Consider the following 14,101-nt stretch of genomic DNA (forward strand, 5'->3'; position numbering starts at 1 on the left):
TATTCCCACTCCAGAAAGTGCAACAGTAGGAAAGCGTTGGATAGCGTAGAGGTAAAAATTACTATTACCACTCCAGAGAGTGCAACAGTAGGGAAAGCGTTGGATAGCATAGGGGTAAAAATGACTATTCCCACTCCAGAAAGTGCAACAGTAGGTAAGGCATTGGATAGCGTAGAGGTAAACATTACTATTCCCACTCCAGAGAGTGCAACAGTAGGGAAAGGGTTGGATAGCGTAGGGGTAAAAATTACTATTCCCACTCCAGTGAGTGCAACAGTTGGGAAAGTAGATACTTCACATATTATTTAAAAAAATATATATATATTAATATCTATAAAAAATTAATTGAAAGTAATTACTAATTTAATATAATATAATAATTAATTGATTACAAATACTAATTTAAATTAATCATTACAATTAGTTATCTATTAATACTAATTAAATACAAATTAACAATTAATTAATTAGTCATTAAAAAGTTATTTAACAATTGAAATCTAATAAATACCAAAAAAATTAACATATGTAATTAGATATAATTAAATTACTTCTCACCCTATTCCCCTATAAACCCACAACCCACTACAGAAAATAAATAAGTAAAATTAATATAATTATCAATTAATCAATTTAATAAAATTAATTGTCAATTAAAATTTAATTAATTACCAAATAATTATTTAACAATTAATTATAAATAAATAACACTACATAAATTAACATATTTAATTAATTATAATTAAATTACTTCCCACCCTATTCCCCTTTAAACCCACAACCCGCTACAGAAATTAAATTAGTTAAATTAACATAATTATCAATTAATCAATTAAATAAAATTAATTGCCAATTAAAATGTTATTAATTACAAAATAAAAATTAATTAACAATTAATTATAAACAAATACCAATAAATAAATGTACATGTTTAATTAATTATAATTTAATTACTTCCCACCCTATTCCCCTATAAACCCACAACCCGCTACAGAATTAAATTACGCAAAGTTTAAAAACCATTAAATTCATTAATTAAATTACATTATAACATAAATAAACACTTTTAACACATAAAATACACTATAAAAATTCGATATTATTAAATGTTCGATATTTTTATCAACCTATATTATGTACTTCGATATTTTGACTATCTATATTTTAAAATTCGATATTACATTACTTACCTTCTAAACAATACTTTTGATGTCTATATTATGTCAATTCGATATTTTGTCCAGCCTATATTTTGTACTCGATATTATGTCCATTCGATATTTTGTAGTCGATATTTTGTCTGTTTACCCAGACGTTTACTGTAAAGAGGTATGCAGTGCGCTAATTATCCCTAAGAAACTTTAAATGCAAGTTATACCACTCCATGCCCTCCTACTGTAGTGCATAGAAGTAGGTTTTAGGATGTTAGGGTTTTAGATTACATTTTAACTATGGTAGAAATTTTCAATGTCTTCTCATTGTTCTCAACCTTTATTTGTGCTGTTTTAATTTTAGATGTGCTAAGCAACAGAATGTGACTGTTGAAATAAAACGCTTTTTAATTAGTGTCTTTTCTTAGTACAGGTTGTTTGTGTGGTATTAAGTACAGCAAAATAGATTTGTTACCAATCACCACTCCATTCCTGGATCCCTGTTTCGGGACAGTCAGTAATCCAAAATGATTGTCTTCACTTCAACTTTACATGTGGTGGGGTTATGTGGGGTACAAGGACCTGTTTCTCATATTAAAGTGTTGGTGCATGGCTGATCAAAGCTGGGAGGGAGCAGGAGCATAAAAATCCAGGATATCACAAGGACAATGAAATTATGAGCTGGAATGTGAGAGGGCTGGGTACATGCACTAAAATATATAGAGTTATTTCCTTTCTCCGGAGACACCAAGTGTCGCTGGCATGCCTCCAGGAAACCCACCTCACTGAGGAGGGTGCCCAAAAGGTGGGGAAAAAATGGCGGGGACAGATTTTCCACTCCTCATATTCTACTTACACCAGAGGGGTACTAGTGTGGGTGGCTCCGGGGACCCCGTTCATCTTGCAATTCATGGAGGCAGACATACATGGGAGGTATATACTCTTGAGAGCCAAGCTGGACGGAAGAGATGTAGCTATACTGAACACATATGCCCCAAACACGGACGATCCAGATTTTTTCCAAACCCTCCAGGAGGACTTGGTGTTGGAACTAGAGGTGCCCCTTATCTGGGTGGGGGATTTTAATTGTGTATAGAACTCCGAGATTGATAGGTTCCCGCCTCGCAGGGGGACAAAACCATGGATGATGGAGAAGCTCAGAGAAGTCATGGGGAACTTAGGGGTTCCAGATATATGGCGTCAGAGGCACCCCGCCCAAAAAGTGTATACTTGCTTTTCCCCCACACATAATACCCACAGACTACTAGTGGCAAACCCAGCCACCAACATGTCCTTAGAGGTGACACATCAGGCCCGATTCCTGTCTAACCACTCCCTGGTGACCTGCGTGGTCTGCGGGGGGCCCCTGGCTCAACGTCCGAGGACCTGGAGGCTACCGGTGGAGGTACTGGATGACCCCAAAGGGAAGCAACAAATAGAGAGAGCAATAACCGATTATATTGAACTGAACTGAGAGGGGGCGGACTTGTCAAGGGCCACAAAGTGGGAGGCCCTGAAAGCTGTAGTAAGGGGTGCCTGCCTTAGCCTGACATGTGGGGGTCCTCAAACAGCTTCAGCTGGAACAAAAAATTGAGGAGCGAGACCTATTGGAGACACAGATACAGGAATGCTCGGATGAGACGGAAGGGACTAGGGAATGGGAGATTCGGACACGCATCCAGGTCAACTGAGACAGACTTGACAAATATACTCTTACAAAATACAGACAACGCTTACATAGAGAGGGGGACAAATCAGGTCGCTTATGAGCCAAGATCCTACGAAGAGAACAAAACCACGACCGAATAGTGGTGCTACGTACACCTACTGGCGGCCTGGTCCACTCTGAGGCAGGGCTAGTACAGGTCCTAAGGGCATCTGCAGATGGTGTATATGGCAGATCCAGAAGTGAGTGAGAGAGCTTACCTACCCTATTTAAAGATTTTGACCCTGAAGTCCATCTCTGAGCAGGCAAGAAAATATTTAGAGGCACTGTTAACTTTAGACAAAGTACAGTCCGCGCTGCAACAGCTTCAGGGAGCCAAGTCTCCAGGGAGTGAAGGGTACCCCCCGGAGTTTTAGCGGGCTGTTGCAGGCATGCTGCCCCGACTCCTTCTACAGGTGTATTTGGAGGCCTTTGAGCAGGGTACCTCCTGCCTAGTTAAATGCCAGGTGAAATTTGTATGACCCTGAAGCCGGGAGGAGATGCCCATTAATTAATGAATAAATTGCAGGTTTCTAAAGCGCTAGAATCGACTCCCAAAGGAGTATCTCTGCGCAATAGACCGCTGGGGAACCCGTCCTGGCTTTCCCTGTGAGATGGTCGCTACTGGGTATCTCCAAGGTGAAACCAGGCATCCCCAGCGTATGTGGGGGCCCTTGTGGAGATGAGGCAAGCTAATGCCCAGAGTTGCCGAGTGTGATCCCTGGTTAGAGTAGGCACCGAGATGAGAATTTGAGAATTATCGAGTCCGCTGACCCTGGTCCACGACCCTGCCGCGTCGGGAATTGAACCCTGGTCCCGGGCCGTCCTCTGCTCCCGGGTCTGCCGCCTCTAACCAGTGAGCCACATTATACCGCCCAATCTCTATGATAAACACGGATTCAAAATATTGTGTAAAATGCTAGAATCCCACCTAGGACCATATATACCGCACCTTGTACAAGAGGATCAATGTGGTTTTATACTTGGTCGAAATACAGCAATGAATTCATGCCGATTAAACCACATTATGCATGAAGTCAGGGATCAGGAGGAGGAGATGGTTCTTGTATCTATAGACCTGGCCAAGGCGTTTGACATGGTGAATTGGGGGTACCTCTCGTAGGTACTTAGGGTCGCGGGGCTGGGCCCCAAATTCCGCCTCTGGGTCCGAATACTGTATACTGAACCACGTGCGAGGGTCAAATTAGGGGGTGCGCCCTCAGAAGCCTGGCAGCTGGGATGAGGCACTCGACAGGGGTGCCCACTTTCACCCTTGTTGTTCACCTTACCTAAAGAGCCGCTGGCAGTACGGGTAAGATTCAGAAAAGGGGGTGGTGATGGACAGAGTATCTGAATTAAACAGAAGACTCGTACCCAGTCAAGAGATCAGGGCTTGATCCATCACCGTTTTTTAGCTCACTGCACCATCCCAGCTCAGAACCTGGCTATATGCAAATTAGTCTGTCCCTGGCCCAGTGCATCATGGGAACAGGGCAGACCAACCTACCAAGCCAATTCTTATACTGGGAAGGAAACAAGCTTCCGGGGACCGGTTTCTGGCATTACAGCCGTCTTCGGCCCGGCTTGCTTGAATCCTGATGGTGCAATGAGCAAGGGACTCACATCTGAGTATACCCTTCCACGCTTCTGGTGGACAAAACCATTCAGAAAAGGGGGTGGTGATGGATAGAGTATCTGAATTAAACAGAAGACTCATACCCAGTCAAGAGATCAGGGCTTGATCCATCACCGTTTTTTAGCTCACTGCACCATCCCAGCTCAGAACCTGGCTATATGCAAATTAGTCTGTCCCTGGCCCAGTGCATCATGGGAACAGGGCAGACCAAACTACCAAGCCAATTCTTATACTGGGAAGGAAACAAGCTTCCGGGGACCGGTTTCTGGCATTATAGCCGTCTTCGGCCCGGCTTGCTTGAATCCTGATGGTGCAATGAGCAAGGGACTCACATCTGAGTATACCCTTCCACGCTTCTGGTGGACAAAACGATTCAGAAAAGGGGGTGGTGATGGACAGAGTATCTGAATTAAACAGAAGACTCATACCCAGTCAAGAGATCAGGGCTTGATCCATCACCGTTTTTTAGCTCACTGCACCATCCCAGCTCAGAACCTGGCTATATGCAAATTAGTCTGTCCCTGGCCCAGTGCATCATGGGAACAGGGCAGACCGGGTAAGAGCTGAATTAGACCAGTGGGGACTCAGGGTGGGAGACATGAACCAAATCATCTCCCTATACGCAGATGATGCGCTTTTCTATTAGGCAGGCCCCTGGATGGCAGTACCGGAACTGCTGCGTCAGCTGGATAGGTTCGGAGAGGTCTCTGGGTTAAGACTTAACCACAATAAGTTGTTGATCTTCCCCTTGGCGGGCCTGGCCACTGTGCCCCTCTGGGGTCTCCCAGACCTGGGAGTCAGATTGGAACGGGTGGGTTTCTGGTACTTAGGGATCCAGGTAGTGTTGTCAGATGCAGAGGCAGTGCCCATGAACCTAGATCGGACACTCACGGCCCTACAGCGTTCAGTGAAATTCTGGAACACCCTTCCCTGTCCTGATGGGCAGGCTAGCCATCTCAAAGAAGGTAATGCTTCTGAGGACGCTCTATGCGCTCCAGAACTCACTTTGCCTGCTTCCGAAACAAATATTCATGCAACTGAACACGATTCTGACCTCACTGCTTTGGGCAGGGAGGAGGAGCAGAGTAGCCCTAAACACTATGATACGTAGGTATGAGGAGGGAGGTCTGGAAGCTCCACGATTCGATCTATATTACTATGCAGCTCAATTGCAGCATGCGGTACAATGGATGGCTGAGGGGGACAATTGGGAAAATCGCTTATTAGCAGGCAGAGCAGACCCAACGACACTCCAGATTGCACTGATGAAGGGCAAGGGAGCGGAAGGAATCCTCTCATACCTAGTGAGACACACGGCAAGCATCTGGTAGCGGTATGTTGAAAATATATTAGGGAAAGCACCATTCCACAGAGAGATACCGACCTGGGTCCTGGCCATCTTCAGAGAGATGGGAACACACGTCTTTTCAGGCCTAGAGAGATGGCGGTTGTGAGGTCTTCGCAGACCTTTTCCCAAATTAGACCTTAATTTCCTACAAACAGGTCAGTGAGAGGTTTAGTCTAGGGCAAGGGCGTTACTTGCATTACAGAGGAATCCAGGGGGTAGTTAAAATCACCTGGCCGCAGTACCCAGACATCCCCCAACCAACACATACATTGGATATCCTACTCACACGCGACGCCGGTCGTAGAATGATATCACATATAAAGCCATAAAACAAGACTCTACACTCCTGACACCACCATCAAGGGCAGCTTGGGAGAGAGACCTCAGTACATAGTTAGGAGAGAGAAATTGGGCATCATAGGCACTCTCACACACACTGTCTCCTGCAATGCTAGATTTAAAGTAACCCATTACAACTTTTTACACCGCACTTACCTTACACCGGTAAAGTTAAAATGCATTTCACACGATAAGGATGGTAAACGTCCCAGATGTGGCATGCAGACGCAGTCTTTCTTCATCTGGTGTGGGGATGTCCGGTGGTGAGACAGTTCTGGACGGGGGTGGCACACAAGGTGCGGGAGGTCCCATGCCTTCCGTTAAGGGAGGAGTCATTGCAATTCTTACTTGTCCACGTACGGAATCCCAAAAAACGGAAGCTACCTTATAAATAGCTACAATTAATGTTATTATTAGCCAGACGTAGGGTGGCCATAACATGGATGAGGCAGAGAGGCCCAGAGCATTAGAGAGTGGGCATTAGCTGGAAAAGTACATATGAAATTAAATTAAATGAAAATGAAATGAAAGGAATCTTATAATGCGCGACTAAGCCCGAAGGCATCAAGGCATATGAAACTCACACGCAGGGACGAAAAATTACAATTAGATTTAATGGTGTGGCGGGATTGTGTAACACTGGGTCCTCAGCGGCGGGACTGGGTCAAAGCAAAGTGGCTCAGAAAGTGAGGAAGGCGAGACAGACAAGGAGGACCAACAAGAGAGTGGAAGACAGGGAGAATAAATGCTATAAGTACATGTCCTATGGATATATGGCCTAATTTATGGTCCGTTCAATACTGTAATGTACATAATAATGACTGTGGGTCCCAATCGTTTTTATTTTGCTCCCAACACTGCAATTCAATTCTAAAAAGGTAGATAATACACTGTATGATGTAAGGTTGATGTTTTGTTATTATGGAAAAATGGAAAATAAAGTTTATAAACCAAATAAAAAAAAATACAAAAATGTTTATTGCTTTGAACTAAGTTCACTCATGAAACCCGTTTGTGTGAAAACAAACCTTGCAGAGCTAAGGCATAGTCTTAGTTTGCGCAATATTTTCTATTGAGATGTTATTCACAGGTAGTAATTGAGGTTGCATTACAAAAAATAATAAATATTGGATTAATTACATCATACATGAGGTAAAATGAGTAATAAAAAAATGCTGTAATAATTTATAAATAGATGAAGATTGTCAAATGCTAGGTGCCTAAAGTTTCCAAAAACTTACTAAAATGAGTTTCTTTGAAAGACATTCTGGTCATAGCTTTTTTACAAGGTAAAATAAAGCAAGTGGCTGACTAAAGGAGAAAACAACAGGATCCCTTTGATATAAATAATACATATCTTGAAAATGTGGAATAAGATTGTCTCTGGATGACCGCAGACTTAAACAAAGAAAGAAATCAATAAATATATTAACAGTGTGCATATTGGAGAAGAAATCCAGCACCACATTTATTTTAAAACATTTTTGAACACCTAGGAGCCATAATAAACTGTGATATATCTTTGCATATTGCAAGACATTTCAAAACGGAACATAAGAATGACATTGTGAAACTAAAAATCTTTGGAATTATTTAACTAAAAAGAATATATGAGAAGGTAATCAGGCATTAGATTTATGAAAAGTGGAGTCACAGAATATCCTGGCTCGAACAGCATGACATCCAAGGGGCTCTAATAAAGACCAAGAACTATTCCCTTCACCTTGTGTGAATAAGCATAACAGAGAAGAAATTAAATCATGCTCATAAGCAAACATGAACATTTTGTGACATTTCGGTGTGAAATATTGACATCAAATTTGTCTAATAAGTGATTTAAAAGAAATATATAAAATATAAAGGGAATAAAAAGAACATGTTCTGGATGTCTCCTGAGCAAATAAATTAGGAAGAATAAAATCAACCCTGTGAATTATCAAAGATAAAACATTTGATGTAATCAATAAAGTTGCACAAAAAACAAATCATACGGAAATAGGAGTATAAAATGAATTTTAAATGCAAATATCACAATGTGAATAATATTAGTGTGGGCACTTGTTTTCACAGAATGGGAACCATATTGACATTACTAAAGCATAGATATTAAAACACATAAACGGTGATGGGAAGAATGCGTGCAGATAGTCCAAACCACCACGGACAATCACTTTGGGTGGGATTCCAGTGAAGGATCCTGTGGAGCAGAGAGCAGGAGTCCAATGTCTGGGCAAACTAACTGAGAAGGCCTAACAAAGCCAAAACTGGTCTAGAGTTGCTTCTTTTTCCTTCTGGAGGGGACCTCCCCTGGCAGTTCATGATGGACTGTTCCCATGGAAGCAGAAGCAGAGTCAGTACTGATTTTCATTAGGTGGGCATCAGTCCAGATTGAGTGGTACAGTGGGTGAAAATGGTGGGTTGGAATGCCACCAAGAGTGACTGCCTGAAAGTTAGACTATTTACAAGAATTCCTCTCTTCACCTTTTGTGTGTAAAATGATAACAGGCATAACTGGGTAACACAGAAATATATTTTTTGCAGCCGTCTAGAATTACCAAGAGATAAACCCAGCATACATCAACCACCGCATGAGCTTCCACAAACCCTCCAGACACCTGCACTCTGCCTCCATCTTCCTCACACACATCCCCTGCATCTGTCGCAGCAACAGTGGAGGTCCCTTCTTTTCCTACCTCCCTCTCCACCACCGGGCCTCACTGTCGCATCAGGAATTCAGAAGATGACTCAAGACCTGGTTGTTCAACTAATTCCACCCGAGCAGATGGCATTCTGTGCCTGAATAACCACGCGGGTGATTTGCAAAGCTCTACAAATCCTGTTTGATTGAAACAGACACGTCTTAAGCTGTTGCCTGAACTGCTGTTCATTACATATCTGACACAAGAAAAGTGGCGACTCATTCCAAGCTTTGGCCACCAGATAGGTGAAAGAGTGCCTACCCTATGTTTTCCGGCAAAACCTAAGGAATAGTGACCAGGAGGGCATCCTTAGATCTCAGATCCTGAGATGGTACATAGGGTTGCAGCCTTCTGATGAGATAACTGGGAGCTGTCCCACGAAAGGCCCGAAACACAATACCAAGGGCTGTAAAAAGAATTTATTTTTCAATCGAGAGCCAGTGTGGTTCTTTTAGACGTGCCTATACTGAATCTCACCTAGGTACATTCAATACAAGCAGAGCAGCTGCATTATGTACCATTGAAGATGTTTCGGTAAGTATGCCGGAAGGTCGGTGAACAAAGCATTAGCATAATTCAAATGGGACGTGATCATTGCGTGAACTATGCTTTTGCGTGACTCAGGCAGAAGAAACTCAAATAATTTTGTATGGGAGCGCAGTAGAGAGAAACACATCCCCGCTAATATAAGGGCAAAAAGAGAGCCTGTTGTCAAATATGACTAAAACATTTCTAGCCACAATGGAAGGAGAAGAAGTCCCACCCAGCTCAGAAGGCCACCAGTCATTCAACCAAATGGACCCTTGTGGTCCAAACAAAAGGATCTCTGTTTCAGTGGAATTGCAGCATAAATAGTTCTTGACCATCCATTTGACCACTTCCAGAAGGCAACATTTGAAAGTTGACTGTGTCGCAGCAGGGTTATCCCCCAGGAAAAATATAAGTTGACTATCATCTGAGTAAGATATGGCCTGAAAGCCAAATCCCTCAATAACAGTAGCTAAAGGTGCTATATACACATTAAAGCATGTCGGACTTAGAGAAGACCCTTGAGGGACACCCATTTCAACATTTGGACAAAAGACAGAGTTTGATTACGGCCCTTTGTTTCCTATTTGCCAGAAGTTATTGAATCTACCATAGAACCATAACCCATTCTCTACATCTACATCTGGGAGATGGTGTCAAATGCCAATGGCAAGTTTAAGTGGAGAAGAGCGACCCTCTGCCCCTAGCAAGATAATCCTTAATAGTTTCAGGGACTTCTTACAAGCCTGTCTCAGTACTTTGTCTGGATTGGACGCTCATCTTGGAGAGATGTAATAATTCTTCCAGTTCTATATAAATCCCCAATTGTTGGTTTAGCATCTTCTCCAACCTTTTAGAAGCTGCTTGGAGAAAGGAAATGGCCAAAAATTGTCTGCCCAAGAGGGGTTGGCTGTAGGCTTTTGAATGAAGGCCTCCTGTGGCTTGTTTCCATTCCTTGGGCACCACCCCTGTGGCCAATGAGTCATTAAATGGTTTATTAAAAATAGATTGATGCTTTCCACTGCCTCATCAAAGTGCTGAGTGGGCAAAAATATTTCCATAGAGGAACCAGAGCGACATTGTAGGGTGGCCTTTCTGGAGAACTCTCCTTGAAATTGGGTAGGCCATCAACTATGCCAACATGAGCTTCCCAAATCTCTAAAGCTGAGTGGGTAAGGGAGACAGCTGTTTTCCTAAATGTAAAGCTGCCTTGAACATGCTGTTTTTCATGAACATTGCCAATGTATATTCCACTTATATTTTTAAATAAAAAAATTTTTATAAAAAAAAAAAAAAAAAACAACGGAAAAAAAACACTAATTTCAAGCCAACTGACATAAACATGTACTATAGAAATATTTATTGGATAACACGTCATATATTGTTTCAGACTGGCACTCTGGGGTTCTAGCAGTCTGCACACATTAGATCCTTCCTCTAGTTCCTTCTTCCCTGAAGCTGTTCATCCTCCTCTTAAGTGGTGCCTATCGGTATCAAATTTGAAAGGTTGAATTTACAAAGAGAAAGGGCCTGCCGTTATACTTTGCCGAAGCAGTCAACCTCAAAATACTACTCTAGGCACTGGTTTTCATTACTCAAATAGTGTTCGATACACTTAGTGTCTCCAACTGATTGCCCGCTTTCTTCTCTGTTACAGTATCTTTGGGAAGACTTTCATAAAAATATAACACTTTCTACTATCAAAGCTCAGTGCTTCGCAATGAAAGTGTTCTATGAGTTTGATGACTTCTTTTCAAGAGTTGATTGCTTGGTGGCACAAATATTTCAGAGCTCTAGGTCCCTTTCTGCTCTAGGGCACCTCCATGTGATCTTCTTTTGATTCTTCGGCCTTTGAACCACTACATTCTGTAGATTTGAAATGTATATATTGCAAAGGTATTTTAAATAATAATTGCTTCTGCCAAAAGGTTGGATGAGCCATCTGCTTTGCTTGTACCGTCTGCTTGTGCCTCCAGGAGTCACTTCGGGCTCCTTGTACCGTGTGCTTGTTTCACCAGGAGTCACTTCAAGCACCTTGCACCGTGTGCTTGTCTCACCAGGAGGCACCTGTGTCACCAGGAGTCACTTCGGGCTCCTTGTACCGTGTGCTTGTTTCACCAGGAGTCACATCAAGCTCCTTGTACCGCGTGTTTGTGTCACCAGGAGGCACCTGTGTCACCAGGAGTAATTGTAATTGATACTTGTATAGCGCACTACTCACCAGCAAGGGTCTCAAGGCGCTTGTACGAATACCGCTGTGAAACCCATCCTGGCTTTCCCTGTGAGGCGTCCACTCCTGGGCACCCCCAAGGTGGAGGCCAGGCATCCTTATCGTTGTGGGGGCCGTTGTGGAGATTAAGCAAGCTATTGCCCAGAGTTGCAGAGTGGGACTCCATGATTGGAATAGGCACCGAGGCGAGAATTATCAGGTCGGTGGAATTTTGAGCCCAAGACCCGTTGAGGCGGGGAATTGAACCCTGGTCCTGGGCTAGACCTCTGCATCAGGGTCTGCCGCTCTAATCATTGAGCCATTGAGCCACACTTCTCCACTGTGACACAAGCACCTTGTACCATGTGCTCGTGTCACCAGGAGTCACTTTGGGCTCCTTGTACCGTGTGCTTGCGTCACCTTGTACCGTGTGCTTGTGTCACTAGGAGTCACTTTGGGCTCCTTGTACCGTGTGCTTGTGTCACCAGAGGGCACCTGTGTGACCAGGAGTCACTTCGAGCTCATTGTACGGTGTGCGTGACCGGGGGAGGCTCAATGTCCACAGTGTGTACGACAGGGGGAGGCTTCTCGTCCGCCGTGTGTCCACTCGAGTCCAGGATTCTCAGGTTGTGTTTTCTGCCGCGGCCCCAGCCCTTCGCTCGCCACTATAGGGGGATGTTTATTGTTTACCCTGTCTGGGCACGAGTCTCACCTCCATAAGTGGCTAATTACAGCAATTAACGGCTGGGGAGGGCGCTAACGTGTGAATCCCGGCGCAGCGCAGACACCTCTTGTGATCTGAGACAAATGTTGTATTAAAATCGGCAGATGAGACGGGTTGGACAGGGCGGGGGCGAAGCAAACGCACAACCCCGTCCTGTGACCCTCTGCACCCTGGTGAAGGGGGCACGGGTGAGGGCGCAGCAGGCACTGCCAGGGGGTGATGGAGGGCAGTGCCCAGTACACATCGTGCTCACTGGGGCACGTGTGTGGTTCTTAGCCCTGTGAGCTCTGGGCACCGTCTCACCGAGGGACTCCCTCTTGGTTTTTTTTAATGTATTTTTTTTTTTATTTAATGCGATTTTGTATAGCTGCGAACTTTACCCGAAGGTGTCAGAGCGCTTTACAAAAAGAACCAGTTGCAAAACATAAGGATTTAGGATTACATGAGTTACATAAGAGACACAGACTGAACAAAATGTCACGTGTACAAGTTGTAAAGTCACACAAGGAAAGATACAAACAGATACACTCTAAAATCACATACGAATGGTAGTAAGTACAAAGGTCTTCTACATATACTAGTGGTTAGAGTTCGATATATACAAATAGTAAATTCACTCAGGGTGACATTTTAACAGTGATTAGGCTTGGACAATTATATAATACATAATACATAATATATATATATATATAGATATATATATATATCTATCTATATATATATCTATATATATATATATATTTAATTATGGCAATATATATATATATATATATATATATATATATATATATATATATATATATATATATATATATATATATATATATATATATTATATTTATATTTAAGGCAGTCCAGGGTGCTGAGTCTGAGGCCTGCGGGTCGCAGGTCGGATTCCCAGCAGCCTGTGCCCTCACAGTGGGTGTAAAGCGCCTCTTTTGGCGGCATTAGCACCTCTAATTCGAAGCGCTATAGTCGAGGCGCTCAGCCGATGTCCCCAGAGTCTGGTGCCGACGTCACTGCAGTAATGGGGTTACTTGAGTGGGGTAATGCTAGGGGCAGAGCCAGGGGGGCATTAACCCAGATAAGCACCCCCAGCCTGGCAGACGGTCCAGGGGGCCCCTGCTTGCGTCACTGGAGGTCATTTTATCCCCCGTGCGGCCAGGATTAGCCTCACCATCCACCCGGGACCCGGCCCCCCTCCAGAGGGCAGATATAAGCACCAGAAGGAGCAGGGAGAGCAGAGTGGACAGCGCTGCGCCACCGACCGCACAGACTCGAGGCGCAGACAGCACGGACTCGAGGCGCTACAGACCCTAGGAGGTGAGGGGGCCCTGGCCTGGAACGGATAACCGTGCAAGACAAGGACCGCTGACGCGGAGTGTGACCCTGGGCACACCGGCTCGGCAGGTCAGGGGCACAGCGTGGCCAGGGGTTGAGTCCTCCAGGGGGGCGGTGGGTCACCCAGGGCTCCGAGGGGAGGCGGGGTGGCCTGCATGGGACTCTGAGAGGGCAGGGTGCCAGTCATGTCAAGCCTGAATGTCTGGGCCCCAGTGCCAGGCTGTGGCTCCTCAGTGAGCGCACGGAGGGTGCCAGGCTGTAAGTCCTCAGGGATGGCCCACAGGGTGCCAGGCTCTATTCATTGCCCATACAAGTGAGGGCACACAGGGTGCCAGGCTGTGGCTCCTCGCCGAGGGCATACAGGGTGACAGGCTGTATTCATTGCCCATACAAGTGAGGGCACACAGGGTGCCAGGCTCTA

Source organism: Lissotriton vulgaris, chromosome 4_1 (genome assembly GCF_964263255.1).
Source record: "Lissotriton vulgaris chromosome 4_1, aLisVul1.2, whole genome shotgun sequence".
Lineage (NCBI taxonomy): Eukaryota > Metazoa > Chordata > Amphibia > Caudata > Salamandridae > Lissotriton > Lissotriton vulgaris.